This window comes from Schistocerca piceifrons, chromosome 10, assembly GCF_021461385.2.
Source record: "Schistocerca piceifrons isolate TAMUIC-IGC-003096 chromosome 10, iqSchPice1.1, whole genome shotgun sequence".
Taxonomy (NCBI): Eukaryota; Metazoa; Arthropoda; class Insecta; order Orthoptera; family Acrididae; genus Schistocerca; species Schistocerca piceifrons.
Window position 1 is genome coordinate 102,544,465 of NC_060147.1, and position 14,841 is coordinate 102,559,305.

A 14,841-nucleotide genomic window follows, 5' to 3' on the forward strand; every position below is an offset into this window, starting at 1 on the left:
CATTTTAATACCTACTCCGAATTTTTCTTTTGTTTCCTTTACTGCTTGCTCAATATACAGATTAAATAACATCGGGGAGAGGCTACAACCCTGTCTCACTCCCTTCCCAACCACTGCTTCACTTTCATGTCCTTCGACTCTTATAACTGCCATCTGGTTTCTGTACAAATTGTAAATAGCCTTTCGCTCCCTGTATTTTACCCCTGCCATCTTCAGAATTTGAAAGAGAGTATTCTAGTCAACATTCTCAAAAGCTTTCTCTAAGTCTACAAATGCTAGAGATGTAGGTTTGTCTTTCCTTATCTTTCTTCTAAGATAAGTCGCAGGGTCAGTATTGCCTCACGTGTTCCAACATTTCTACGGAATCCAAACTGATCTTACCCGAGGTCGGGTTCTATACGTTTTTCCATTCGTCTGTAAGGACTTCGCGTTAGTATTTTGCAGCTGTGACTTATTAAACTGATAGTTCGGTAATTTTCACACCTGTGAACACCTGCTTTCTTTGGGATTGGAATTATTATATTTTTCTTGAAGTCTGACGGTATTTCACTTGTCTCATACATCTTGCTCACCAGATGGTAGAGTTTTGTCAGGACTGACTCCCCCAAGGCTGTCAGTAATTCTAATGGAATGTTGTCTACTCCCGGGGCCTTGTTTCGACTCAGGACTTCTAGTGATCTGCCTAACTCTTCACGCAGTATCATATCTCCCATTTCATCTTCATCTAAATACTCTTCCATTTCCATAATATTGTCTTCAAGTACATCGCCCTTATTAGAGTATCATATAGAAAATTGAAGTAAATCACTCAATAACTTTTCGTGCTTTTTTGGTAACAACATTGCCCCCTTTAAATATTACATGTATGTTTACACATAATGTACGAGGGACGCCCACAAAGTAAGCTCCGTTTCTATTTCTATCAGCGGCAGCACTACGATCGCAGTTCCGAGCATGCGCTGCTGTTACTCTGAGTCAAGGAGAAGTCATGTACGTCATTTTAAGGTCGCTGCTGCCGACATGTGTTTTGTAGTGCTTCTTTATAATGCCAGTCGCGTGTGAAATCAGGAAATTCATCGGTATATCTGCGAGGTTTACGGACAAAATGCTGTGAGTGATTCAATGGGTAGAAGATGGGGTCAGACTGTTCAATGAAGGACGTGATCAAGTGCACGATGAAGAACGAAGTGGACGCCCGTCTGCGGTCACTGATAAACTGATTCACCCAACTGAAGAGCAGATTAAGCACAACTGTAACTTTACACTTAGTGCCCTTGCTATGGAAGTTCCACAAATCTCACGATCACTGATTCATGAAACTATGTACTGTTGGTAACAGTGTGTGTGTTTGCAAACATCTTCAGGGTTGCACTTCCGATAGGTACTGGAGCATACGTACACAAAATATCGAGGTGGTTCAAAACTTTTGTTGGAGTGTATATTAACACAGAAATGATAGCCAAATTGTTTTTATTATTCCACTGTTGAAGACGTATATCGCCTTCAAACTTTTAGTCCGTTCTTTTTCGCGAACTTCACCACTCCACGTCTGAAGGTCGATTGTCAGCATTACCTCTCTTTTGTCCAGTTATATCTCTTACCCTAAAAACAAAGCCGACTCTTCCCCTCTGCTACTTGATCAATATCTACTTCTTTTATTCTAGTGAAGTATTACTTTGTGCAAATATATATATATATATATATATATATATATATATATATATATATATATATATATATATATATATAAGTACCACATAATGTAAAGGCAATGGAAAAGGAAAATCACCGTAATAAAATCAGCCTGTGGTTGAAACAAAACACACGTTTAAAATTTTTTCCGCTTCGCTTTTTGTAAGAGCATAGCTCTCTATGTCTTTCATAACACTTCTTCCTCCGCGTCCCGTAGTTAGCAGACACGTATTGTAAGTTCTTTCGATGTCTGCTGGTTTTATTCTTGGAATTAAATATGAAACATAAGTTCTCCTTGCGTCGAAATTTACTTGTATGTGTATAAATTAACGCTGATTCGGATCATTTTGCCCGAAATAGCGAAGTCAGCAGGTCAATGTGAAGAGACTAAACGGCAGAACGACCATTTCGGTCAGTCATTAATTTGTTACTGCTCTTAGCAAATCGCGGTCCTGCGATTAGATGCCGATCATTTTAATGCGTCTTGTGCTTATTACATGCAATAAGTTACTTAGAATGATTTGGTCGTTCGTTTTTGACCAGTGACTATCGGGCTTCGATACCGTCAGATAGTGGCCCCACTAAATACTGTTAACGGATGGTGGTTGATAGTAACTAGCTCAACTATTTGTTAGTAACGTATCTATACACCCTCTACTGAGCACACTACGTGGTCATACCACCCGCAATAGCTGTGCGTTATTTAGGTGACATTCCCACCGTATAAATGATGTCTTGCCCTTTCACTCTCTGACGACAGTTGTATTTCTGTTCAAGAATTTCGTTTATGTCAATTACTATTAAATTAAAACTATTACCACATTTGCGAACTTCACACGCAACTATTATTAACTTACATAGAGAGCAGCTCGTCGCTAGGTAGTTATCTCGCAACAACAGCCACATCATCTGAGTGTGTTGTTTAGCACTCCTTGACGAATTACATTCCAACCCAGTTTGTAGTGTACCCTCCTGCCACTTGTTCTGTCCGGTAGTGGCAAGTAACATGCTTACAATTTCCATGCCCATCATATTTAATTACGACCTTGCGTCACTAGGAGGGTTAGCAACCTGCTTCACAGGTAATTATCAAACGTGTTGTATTTATTCTACTCCGAGGAAGAATGTGGAAGAATTGGTTCCATGCTTCTCCTGTTAACTATGGACGCAGCTATGCTGGGAAGACTTCACAGAAGCATGAGCCAGCTCGTCGACGTATGTGTGTTGCACTCGTGGGTATGTTTGACATCAATTTTGATGATTATGCATGTTTTCGAAAGATATTCTATCACTGATAATGTATTTTAAATACTACGAGGATGTGCTGAAAAGAAATGCCTGCAAATTTTTTATTCCTTTCTCAATATCGGTTGAGGTATTACATTTGATGCGTGTTACTCAGTTGACTTTCCCTCCTCGCTGACGTATATTGGAAAACTCAGCCGCTAGAGGGCTCCGACTTGTCTCGTGTAACATGACAGTGTGTAAAGCAATCGTACGTGTGTTGGTGCGTGAGAAACAGTGTGCTGTAATCCACTTTCGTATTTGAAGACTGGCCATTAAAATTGCTGCACCAAGAAGAAATGCAGATGATAAGCCGGTATTCATTGGACAAATATATTATACTAGAACTGACATGTGACTACATTCTCAAGCAATTTCGGTGCATAGATACTGAGAAATCACTACCCAGAACAACCACCTCTGGCCGTAATAACGGCCTTGATAAGCCTGGGCATTGAGTCAAACAGAGCTTGGATAGCGCGTACATGTACAGCTGCCCATGCAGCTTCAACACGATACCACAGTTCATCAAGAATAGTGACTGGCGTATTGTGACGAGCCAGTTGCTCGGCCACCATTGACCAGACGGTTTCAATTGGTGAGAGATCTGGAGAATGTGCTGGCCAGGGCAGCAGTCGAACATGTTCTGTATCCAGAAAGGCCCGTACAGTACCTGCAACATGCGGTCGTGCATTATCCTGCTGAAATGTAGGGATTTGCAGGGATCCTATAGAAGGTAGAGCCACGGGTCGTAACACATCTGAAATGTAACGTCCACTGTTCTAAGTGCCGTCAGAGCGAACAAGAGGTGACCGAGACGTGTAACGAATGGCACCCCACACCATCACACCGGGTGATAAGCCAGTATTCATCCGAAAAAAATGACGTTTTGCCATTCGTGCACCCAGGTTCGTCGTTGCGTACACCATCGCAGGCGCTCCTGTCTGTGATGCAGCGTCAAGGGTAACCGCAGCCTTGGTCTCCGAGCTGATAGTCCATGCTGCTGGAAACGTCGTCGAACTGTTCGTGCAGATGGTTGTTGTCTTGCAAACGTTCCCATCTGTTGACTAAGGAATCGAGACGTGGCTGCACGATCCGTTACAGCCATGCGGATAAGTCATCTCGACTGCTAGTGATACGAGGCCGTTGGGATCCAGGATGGGGTTCCGTATTACCCTGTTGAACCCACCGATTACATATTCCGCTAAGAGTCATTGGATCTCGACCAACGCGAGCAGCAATGTCGCGATACGATAAACCGCAGTCGCGATAGGCTACAATCCGACCTTTATCAAAGTCGGAAACGTGATGGTATGCATTTCTCCTCCTTACACGAGGCATCACAACAACATTTCACCAGGCAACGCCGGTCAACTGGTGTTTGTGTATGAGAAATCGGTTGGAAACTTTCGTCATGTCAGCACGTTGTAGGTGTCGCCACCGGCGCCAACCTTGTGTGAATGCTCTGAAAAGCTAATCATTTGCATATCACAGCATCTTCTTCCTGTTGTTTAAATTTCGCGTCTGTAGCACGTCATCTTCGTGGTGTAGCAATTTTAATGGCCAGTAGTGTAGTTCTTTACTTAAACTGAAATAACAGAGCAGATGAAACTTCTACATTTTTACTTAAATTGCTTAATGCAACTGAGCCTTCTTAAACTGCTGAGTGAAACTGAAGTACTGTCACTTTGCTTGTGTTTATCGTTTTAACACTGACCTGCAAAGTAATCCTGACAAATACAACTCAAACCTATTCATTTATTTATTTCCCAAAATATACAAGGATAACGCAATCTGCCTATTAATTAACACAAAAGAGTCCGCCCCAGTAGCTGAGTGGTCAGCGTGACGGATTGCCGTCCTCTGGGCCCGTGTTCGATTCCCGGCTGGGTCGGAGATTTTCTCCGCTCAGGGACTGGGTGTTGTGTTGTGTTCATCATCATTTCATCCCCATCCGGCGTGCAGGTCGCCCAATGTGGCGCCGAATGTAATAAGACCTGCGATATGGCGGCCGGACCTGCCCCGCGAGGGGCCTCCCGGCCAATGACGCCAAACGCTCATCATCATCATCAACACAAAAGAACGGCCCTGAATTAGAATAAATTCTAACAGTAAACCGTACATTTCATAAGTCACAGAAAATGTTCATGACATGAACTACAGCAAATACAGCAAGTATACAGAAAGCTAAATAAAAATATATTGTAACTACTGTAGGCTCTAACTACTAATAGGCATGTGGTTAGCAAAGGACAGACTTTTTTGCAGAGCAAACAATGTATTTAGCAGATTTTACCTCAATCATGTGACATCCACTTAAAAAATTTATATAATCGTCTGTAACATCCAATTCGAAAAATTATATAATCGTCAATAATTACATTACCTACATTTTACAATCCATGTTCAACCAATATTAAATCTCCATGATAGGCACCGTCCGCTCGCGCTAACACTGCTTCTCACCTCCATCACTGCTAACTGTTATGTCTCAACTGCGATTCCAACCAGCCACAGAGTCTCTTACAGAGGGCGCATATTAATGTAGTCTGCAGCGCTGCCAACATAGAAACATGTAAACAGGCTACTTACAATCCACACGTGGAGCATCCATTCCTTCATGACACACGAGCGCTGCGACATCGCCAACAACCCAGCGGCTTTGGTCCACTGCCATCGATTATCCTCCATACAGTTCCGATGTGGCCCCATCTGGCTTTCATCTGTTTTCAAAACATCAAGAACACGGACAAAATTGGAATCACACAGCCAGCCAGTTGTACGTCAAAAGTTTACACAAACCTTTGGCTAGGTTTCAACAGATATGAACATGTCTTCCTCAGAAGAAGTAATAACACCTAAAATTAGGATATTTTACAACCAGTACATGGAAGTTATATGTGCTGCAGAAAGACATATCAAAAATTATGTACAATGGAAATATTAAAAAAAACTTAAGTGTCACATATCGCGTGAAAAGAGAAACGAGGGCTTATTGTTACTAAGCCTCTTGATTTTGTTTTTCTTTACACGTAGTATGGGATTACATACATATAATTTTTGATGTGTCTTTCCGCTGCACATATTACTTCCATGTACCGGTTGTAGTATATCCTATTTTCAGGTGTTTTTACTTCTACTTAGGAAAACAGGCTAATATATATCGAAAACTAGGTAAAGATTTGAATAATTTTTGACGTGTAACTGGTTGGCTGTATGATTTCCATTGCACCCGTAATTATACAGTTGCTGACTGATGGCCGGCCGATGTGGCCGAGCGGTTCGAGGCGCTTCAGTCCGGAACCGCGCTGCTGCTACGGTCAAGGTTCGAATCCTGCTTCACATTCATCGCGGAGTAGAATAAATGCAAACAGAATGAGATTTTCACTCTGCAGCGGAGTGTGCGCTGATATAAAAACTTCCTGGCAGTTTAAAACTGTGTGCCGGACCGACACTCGAGTTCTGGACCTTTGCCTTTCGCGGGCAAGTGCTCTACCATCTGAGCTACCCTAGCACGACTCACACCCCGTCCTCACAGCTTCAATTCCGCCAGTACCTCGTCTCCTACTTTCCAAACTTCACAGAAGCTCTCCTGCGAACCTTGCAGAAGCAGCACTCCTGGAAGAAAGGATATGCGGAGACATGGCTTAGCCACAGCCTGGGGGATGTTTCCAGAATGAGATTTCCACTCTGCAGTGGACTGTGCGCTGATAAGAAACTTCCTGGCAGATTAAAACTGTGTGCGGGACCGAGACTTGAACTCGGGACTTTTGCCTTTCGAGGGCAAGTGCTCTACCAACTGAGCTACCCTAGCACGACTCACGACCCGTCCTCACAGCTTCACTTCCGCCAGTACCTCGTCTCCTACTTTTCAAAATTCTGCAGAAGCTCTCCTTTCATCCAGGGGTGCTAGTTCTGCAAGGTTCGCGGGAGAGCTTCTGTGAAGTTTTAATCCGCCAGGAAGTTTCAAATGCAAACAGAGTTTCATCGTCAAGTAGACTAAACGCAAACAGTATTTGGTAATTACGAAGTACATTTCATAAATAATACACACTAATTATTTTTACTTGGACGTTTATTTTTTCGATAATTCGTTACAGTCCTTCAATATAGTTTCTCTCCTCATCTGTGACTGAATCTTCAACGCTTCGGTAGCTAATTTATTTCACCCAAGACAGCACTTCTGTTCACCTGTCGAATGGGTCGGGTAGCAATGGTAGAAAGATCTTCTATAGAAAGACAGCGACGTCCACGCATAGGTTTCTCAACTTCGGGAAGAACTGTTACTTTTGGGGGGCTCTTGTCCGAGTAGAAGGGAGGATGCGGCTACACTTCCCATCCGCATTCGCGCAGTTTTCGGGCTATAACATTGCCGACATGCGGGCGAGTACTGCCATGGAGAATGAGTGGCCCAGCTTCGAGCATCTGAGGTCGGTTTTATGCAGCTTTTGAGCAGGTTTTGCATGCAGTTACGATAATACGCTGCTGTGAAACTTGTTCCACATGGAACTCTATCTGTCATGATGGTTCCTTGGTGATCAATAGCAAAAATCGTCATTTGCATGAGCATTGACTGAGCGCGTCGACATTTTTTGTACGTGGAGAATCTGAAGCTCTCCACTGCTGGACTGTGATTTCAACTCTGGTTCAAAGTCTCTGAACCTCGTTTCAAATAGAGGCAATTCGAGACAAGAATCATTTACCTTTACAGTCGAATCGTTGTCCGAGCAAGGTTGCAATTACCAAGGTAATCTGCTTCTCTTTGGCAATCAAACAGAAATTTTTCTCTTCTTCAAATCATTTCTCAGAATACGGAATATCGATGTTGATGGAATTTCCGAGACTTCACAGAGTTACTCACGAGTAGCACTGTGATTTTCTTCAAGAGCATCTGCCACAAGCTTCACATTTCGTTCATTTGTTCACGATTTCTGCCTTCCGGGTCTTAAACTATCGTCTATGACAATACAACCACCACTGAAACGATTAACCCAACAATTAACCCAACTGTACTGTATTATGGTCGACCTTAAAGTCACCACAAACTTCACTTAACGCACTGTCCGCCAACGATAGCTTGAGTGGTGCCGGAACGGTAGCTCAGCGTGTTTGGTCAGAGAGCCGGTTGGCCTCTGTAATAAAAAGCTGAGTGGAAGGATCAACCACTGAACTTGAACAGGATGTCTTGCGACGTCCGCAACGACCGAACACAATGATCACTAACGAAAAAAAAAAAAAAAAAAAAAAAAAGTGGTCAGCGCAACAGAATGTCAACCCTAAGGGCCCGGGTTCGATTCCCGGCTGGGTTGAATATTTTCTCCGCTCAGGGACTGGGTGTTGCGTTGCCCTAATCATCATCATGTCATCCCCATAGACGCACAAGTCGCCGAAGTGGCGTCAAATCGAAAGACTTGCACGAGCCGAACGGTCTACCTGAATGGAGGCCCTAGCCACACGACGACTTAACGCACTATGGATTTCTGTCTGGCTTTTGGCGCGTAAAGTTTCGGTATTGATGTACGACCTTTGGTCTTCAACAGTCGCAGTACCCGAGACCCGTTCAGGGTCCATTTCTACCACTCGCCAATTTTATGTTACACAGCGCCGGCCTCTGTGACCGAGAGGTTGTAGGCGCTCCAGTCCGGAACCGCCCTACTGCTACGGTCGCAGGTTCGACTCCTGCCTCGGGCATGGATGTGTGTGATGTCCTTAGGTTAGTTAGGTTTAAGTAGTTCTATGTCTAGAAAAATTCGGAGTAGGAATTAAAATCCATGGAGAAGAAATAAAAGCTATGAGGTTCGCCGATGACATTGTAATTCTGTCAGAGACAGCAAAGGACTTAGAAGATCAGTTGAACGGTATGGACAGTGTCTTGAAAGGAGGGTATAAGATGAACATCAACAAAAGCAAAACGAGGATCATGGAATGTAGTCGATTTAAGTCGGGTGATGCTGAGGGAATTAGATTAGGAAATGAGACACTTAAAGTAGTAAAGGAGTTTTGCTTTTGGGGAGCAAAATACTGATGATGGTCGAAGTAGAGAGGATATAAAATGTAGACTGGCAATGGCAAGGAAAGCGTTTCTGAAGAAGAGAAATTTGTTAACATCGAGTATAGATCTGTCAGGAAGTCGTTTCTGAAATTATTTGTATGGAATGTAGCCATGTATGGAAGTGAAACATGGACGATAAACAGTTTGGACAAGAAGAGAATAGAAGCTTTCGAAATGTGGTACTACAGAAGAATGTGGAAGATTAGATAAGGAGGTATTGAACAGGATTGGGGAGAAGAGGAGTTTGTGGCACAACTTGACTAGAAGAAGGGATCTGTTGGTAGGACACGTTCTGAGGCATCAAGGGATCACCAATTTAGTATTGGAGGGCAGCGTGGAGGGTAAAAATCGTAGAGGGAGACCAAGAGATGAATACACTAAGCAGATTCAGAAGGATGTAGGTTGCAGTAGGTACAGGGAGATGAAGAAGCTTGCACAGAATAGAGTAGCATGGAGAGTTGCATCAAACCAGTCTCACGACTGAAGACCACAACAACAACAAGTCTAGGTGACTGATGACCTCAGATGTTAAGTCCCATAGTGCTCAGAGCCATTTTTGCACAGCGAAAAAAACAAAAACACGTGATTTTTCTTCAAGTTCCCAGCTACAACTGACGTAATTTTTATTGTTGCTGCATCAAACAATCCACAGTAATACCACCAACCTGTGCATTATTTATGAAATGTCCCTCGTACCTGAGAAGTAGATTTCTAGCCTTACAGTTGGTGCAAGGACCTAAGGAAATGTAATGGACATAAAAGTGGTAAGCATGTGCAGCTCTACCTACTGCACTGAGCCATATCGTTGCACAGTACTGAACCAGTATAGTTCTCCTATAACTGATTACAGTATTGCCAAATTGCGCCTCTTTCACGTTCATATCCTACCGAAAATACGCACAATGAGAAATTTAGTTACAAAAAAAAAATTTGTGCTGTTAGTATGCGCGCAATCGCGCTGTGATGTTCGAGTGTACGAATTTCGGTTTATCCTGTGTATGTTGGCACTTGTGTTACGAAGCAGCAGTCCCACTACCTTTCAACTGTCAGCCTGGTGCTGATGAACCATACTGAATGCAAAGGAAACGAAAAAAGGGAAGGTCTTCTATTACGCCGCACGTGGGATGTCGCACGCTGATCGATCGGCAATTGACGCGGCTTGCGTAAACGTGCGTAAGTGCGTAAGCTGAGTGACGCTGTTACGCGCGGGCGCTGTTGAATGCCCAAGTGCCTCTGCTATTTCTAGCCACTAATCGGACATATCGGCCTCTTGAAACTATTAATAAACACGGCAGCCTGGAATCAGGGACGGAGCACCGTAATTATAGTTCCTGATGACATTTACCCATTTTCTGCATTCGAGAGAGGCGCCAGAGTGTCGCATGATATCAGCTTATGAGAACACATTTTCATGAATACGAAGATGTGTCGAAAATGATAGAATCCAGGACGTCATTCTGAAATGTATGTAGTCGCCAGAATCAAACTGGGAAAAGTCAGGAACATGATTCTTAGTTTCAGGATAGCTTCAGAATAGAATCATAGCGCCAACAGATGATCCTACATTTAGTAGTAAGAGATACAAAACCAGTGGTCTGAATATGAGGTATCTCGATCAGAACGAACTCCTTCATATCAACAAGCAAGCATTCTGAAAATATTGGACAAGCAAAACCCAACTTGTAGTTTTCATCAACACTTTAAAGGTGGAAATCAAAGCAGTCAGGTGGATAGAAGAAATCCTCATTTACGCAAAACGTCTGACTCCGTACCTCCCTCCCACCATTGCCCCCCCCCCCTCACTCGAGTGTTATTATGGAAACTACGATCGTTTTTGGTAGCAAACGAAATTCCTCACTCCATCGATGATTTCTTGGTAGGACGTCTAATATTATCGTGAATGGAGAGTGAACGACAGATGTAGAAGTAGCTTCAGGAGCGCCCCAGCGAAGTATGTTGGGACTCATGCAGTTCCGATTCTACATTAATTACCATGTAAACAACATTAATAGCAACCTAAGACTTTTGAAGCTGATGGAATTATCTACAGTGAGATACTTTCTGCAAAAAAGCTGCACAAATATTCAGTCAGATCGTGACCAAGGTTTCAAAGAAATGCAAAGATGGGCAACTTCCTCTAAATGTTAATAAACGTAAAACTGTCCACCTCACAAAGTGAAAGCAAATAGTATCATATGAATACAATGTCAGTGAATAAAAAGCTGGACTCTGAGAATTCATACAAATAATGGAATGTAACAATTTGTAGGGATAAAATGGAACGAAGAAATAGTCTCCGACATAGGTAAGGCAGGTGGCAGATGTTGGTTCTTTGGTAGAACACTAGGGAAATGCGATCACTCTGCACTCTGTTACTTTATTTTTCGTATGGCGACTACAGCAAATATTAAGAAATACAAATAGTTTGCAGTTATACATTTAAGAATTTGACATAAAGCTCATGTGTTTACATTCTGGAAATTAATAACTCAATAATACTAAAAAGAGAACAATTAAATTATAAAATTAGGACTTTAATAAAACATATACATTTGATCAAAGATCAACATCTAATGAATGAAGCCAATTGATAGCAGAGGAAGCAGCATTAATAAAGTGAGTGGTCCTGGGTACATTTTCAGAAGGCAGTCTCTGACAATATGCTGAAAGGTTTTGAGCCATGCATGGCTCATGTTTCCGACATCATGTTTTTTTCATCCTATTTTTAACGTACTTCCACAGCACTACGTTAATTTAAGTTTATGGTGTCGCTGAGTTGCTGTTTTGCCTGACCGTGAGCGGCGCTAGCAGCAGGTATCAATATATTCCCTCTAGTAGTATCTTTGCTCGACTGCTATTACTTCCCGGTCGTTGTCTGTCGTAAGCCAGTTCGGGTCGCGAGTTCGGTTCTGCCAGTCAGTTGGAACGTGTCTGGAGCACAGTCCAGACCTGCCAGTCGGGGAGTTCCAATGCGGCACTAGTGCACTCGGGCTGGAGCCGTGAGGTCTGCGTCGACATGGCTCGCCTGACCATTGCCGCCACGCATCACTTGAGCCGGGCCACCGTCTTGGCGGATCGTCGATCGTTCGTCCCACCGGACGACGCGTTTTGGCTCGCCGATCGTTCATCAGTCGGCTGTGTGTGTATGCATAGACTCCCGATTTGTCTTGGTGCGTGCTTAGTTACTGTTGGGTATCGTTTAGATCTTCGTGCAAGTGTTTGTCAGGTTGTGTGTGTAGTTGGCGTTATTTCCACGGACAACTATTTTAGATGTTGGCGGCATTCTGAGGGGAGTCGGTTGGTTGGTGCGGACTAGGGAGGATATCTCCGTGCGGTGCAGTCGACTGGGTCTGCTGGCGGTCCCTGCGCAGCGTCGGGGCGTGTGTGGAGCTGTCTGATCGCTACGAGATTCATGGCTCACTGATCCAGGACTTCAAAGTTGATTGGTGTGTTAAGTACCCAAGCCACGTCCGTTCATGTTTTGTCGTTCGATTCGGTGGTTCACTGTTGGGGAGCTTTTCCTGTGAGTAACACCACGTGTTTGTAGTGGTGAAATCGAGCCGCCGTGCTGTGAATTTACTGGTTCACTATAATTCAAGTGCACCAGCGGAATTTTGTGCCTTGTGGCAGTTGGTGTTCTGCTTACCTGCTCTGGCCACTGACGTAAATTTAGGTAGTGTTCCTTTTTGGTGAAGTTAACTATATTACCTTATTTCAAATTCAAGTGTACCAGCGGAATTTTCTGCCTTGTGGCCGTTAGTGTTCCGGTTACCAGCCCTGGCCACTAACGTAATTTCAGGCATCGTCCTATCCTCACCTGTTGTTACTATCCAACATGGTGTGTAGTTTTGACAGCTTAATACATACTTCATTGTGGATAGTCACGTCCATACCAGTCTGGTCTTTCAATTTTTATGTACCGAATGGTGGCTAGCAAGTCGTTCGGTTGGTTAGTCCGTGACTGTCTCTTGGTTGGGTTACCGACAGGTCGAGTGTAGTTGGGCCCACCACCTGTCTCACCTAAGGCAGCCCCCCCCCCCCCCCCGGAGGCGTCTGAGTACCTTTGTCTATATTGTCCTTTTCATAGGTGTTTAATGGTCTGTTGGTAATCTATTATAGCCAATGCTTTAAAAAAATTATTGTGTTTTATGTGAGTCAATGTAAGCAAATCAGTTGTGGGCGTTCAGCCGCTTAAAACCTTATTCACAATATTTCCTCTTAAGCGAAAACACTGTTGCCCTCTGCCTTAAAAGATTATGGTAATATATTTAAAAATTTTTGAAATTTAATTGTGGTCTTCAGGGTTTTGTATTGCACCTTGTATATGTTTGTTCTATTCACTTTTGTCTTTAGGCTTATTACATATTCGTGTAGTAAGTAGAGAAATATGAATGTTTTAGTTGGACTACTTTTTTCCCCTTTGTAATAGTCACAAAAGTATAGGTATGTGGTATCACGTAACATTCCTCCAGTGTGGACGGTATTTGCTTCGTGATGCATTACCCATATTAAAATGGACCGTTTACCAATTGCGGAAAAGGTCGATATTGTATTGATGTATGGCTATAGTGATCAAAATGCCCAACGGGAGTGTGCTATGTATGCTGCTCGGTATCCCGGACGACATCACCCAAGTGTCCTGATAGTTACGTTATTTAAGGAAACAGGAATTGTTCAGCCACATGTGTAACGTCAACCACGACCTGCAACAAATGATGATGCCCAAGTAGGTGTTTTAGCTGCTGTCGCGGCTAATCCGCACATCAGTAGCAGACAAATTGCGCGAGAATCGGGAATCTCAAAAACGTCGGTGTTGAGAATGCTACATCACCATTGATTGCACCCGTACCATATTTCTATGCACCAGGAATTGCGCCGGCCGGAGTGGCCGAGCGGTTAAAGGCGCTACAGTCTGGAACCGCACGACCGCTACGGTAGCAGGTTCGAATCCTGCCTCGGGCATGGATGTGTGTGATGTCCTTAGGTTAGTTAGGTTTAAGTAATTCTAGGGGACTTATGACCACAGCAGTTGAGTCCCATAGTGCTCAGAGCCATTTTTTTGAACCAGGAATTGCATGGCGATGACTTTGAACGTCGTGTACAGTTCTGCCACTGGGCACAAGACAAATTGACAGATTTTTTGCACGCGTTCTATTTAGCGACGAACCGTCATTCACCAACAGCGGTAACGTAAACCGGCATAATATGCACCATTGGGCAACGGAAAATCCACGATGGCTGCGACAAGTGGAACCTCAGCGACCTTGGCGGGTTAATGTATGGTGCGCCATTATCGGAGGAAGGATAATTGGGCCCCATTTCATCGATGGCAATCCAAATGGTGCAATGTATGCTGATTTCCTACGTAACGTTCTACTGATGTTACTACAAGATGTTTCATTGCATGATAGACTGGCGATGTACTTCCAACATGATGGATGTCTGGCACATAGCTCGCGTCATGAATAGCATATTTCATGACAGGTGGATTGGTCGTCAGAGCACCATACCATGGCCCGCACGTTCACCGGATCTGACGTCCCCGGATTTCTTTCCGGGGGGAAAGTTGAAGGATATTTGCTATTGTGATCTACCAACAACGCCTGACAACATGCGTCAGCGCACTGTCAATGCATGTGCGAACATTACGGGAGGTGAACTACTCGCTGTTGAGAGGAATGTCGTTACACGTATTGCCAAATGCATTGAGGTTGACGGACATAATTTTGTGCATTTATTGCACTAATGTGGTATGTCACGCTGTAACAGCATGCGTTCTCAGAAATGATAAGGTCACAAAGGTACATGTATCA

General features: G+C 43.6%; 1 non-coding gene across 1 annotated transcript; it reads right to left on the minus strand.

The window, feature by feature from the left end:
• Positions 1-6,715: 6,715 nt before the first annotated feature.
• Trnas-cga lies at positions 6,716-6,792 on the minus strand. The gene has a single exon. It is a non-coding gene; the product is annotated as a tRNA-Ser (tRNA).
• Positions 6,793-14,841: the final 8,049 nt, after the last annotated feature.